Source organism: Camelus ferus, chromosome 16, assembly GCF_009834535.1.
Source record: "Camelus ferus isolate YT-003-E chromosome 16, BCGSAC_Cfer_1.0, whole genome shotgun sequence".
NCBI lineage: Eukaryota > Metazoa > Chordata > Mammalia > Artiodactyla > Camelidae > Camelus > Camelus ferus.
The window spans coordinates 35127083-35128143 of record NC_045711.1 but is presented as its reverse complement, the minus strand read 5'-3'; the positions used below and the strand labels follow the sequence as shown (position 1 = coordinate 35128143).

The following is a 1061-nucleotide window of genomic DNA, read 5'->3' as shown; positions in this document are numbered from 1 at the left end:
TTGCTAAGGAAACTCGCTGGGGAAAGGATAATCTTTTAGATAAATGGTGTTGGAACAGTTGGATAGCCATATGCCAAAACAAACAAAAAACTGACCCTTACCTCATATCATATACAAAATTAACTCAGAAGACTTAAATGTGAGAGGTAGAATGATAAAACTAGAAAAAAAAGTGAAAATAGAGAAAAAAACATGAAAAAGAAACAATAAATTTGATGCTCTTCAAGAAGACACTGTTAATTAAAAGGCAAGCCACAGACTGTGGTATAGTATTTCTAAAACTTCTATCTGATAAAGCACTTGTATCCATAACACATAAAGAGCTCTTACAACTCCATAACAAGACCAATACATTTTAAATGACCAAAAGATGTTAACAGTTATTTCATCAAAGATTTGTAGAAGGTTAATTAGCACATGAATGCTCAACGTCATAGTTATTAGTAAAATACAAATTAAGAAACAATGGAAAAGGGACAACTGGATTGTTCTGCGTGTGGAATCAACCTCAAGAGATTTTGGAAGTATAACCTTTTGGTATTTGGGCAGCTGGTGATCTTTGTTCCTGGCACCCCTAAATTAACTAATTAACTAACCACAGTGAGATGCCACTACACACTTGCTAGAATGGTCCAAGTGAAAAAGACTGACCTTAGCAGGTGTTGGTGAGGATGCTGAGCAAGTGGAATGCTCATACACTGCTGGTGAGGATGTAAAATGGTATAACCACTTTGGGAAACAGTTTGGCAGCTTCTTAAAAAGGTAAATATACTGTGGAGTTGTGGTGGGTATAGCTCAGTGGTAGAGTGTATGCTTAGCATGCACGAGGTCCTGGATTCAATCACCACCACCTCCATTAAGAAAAAAAAAAAAAGAATTTTTAAAAAAAGTTAAAAGACATACTTGCCATGTGACCCAGCTGTTCTACTCCTAGGGATATACCCAAGAGAAATTAAAGCTGTATAGAAACTTTCCTAGCAGCTTAATTGTAATAGCCCCAAATTGGAAACATATCCATCAACAGGTGAATGTTGGTTTATCCATGAAATGAAACACTACTC

The 1061-nt window shown here is 36.0% G+C and overlaps 1 non-coding gene across 1 annotated transcript; it reads left to right on the top strand.

Annotated features, from left to right (window-relative positions):
- The first annotated feature begins 469 nt into the window (after positions 1 to 469).
- Positions 470 to 576, top strand: LOC116656896. The gene has a single exon (XR_004311903.1). It is a non-coding gene; the product is annotated as a U11 spliceosomal RNA (small nuclear RNA).
- Positions 577 to 1061: the final 485 nt, after the last annotated feature.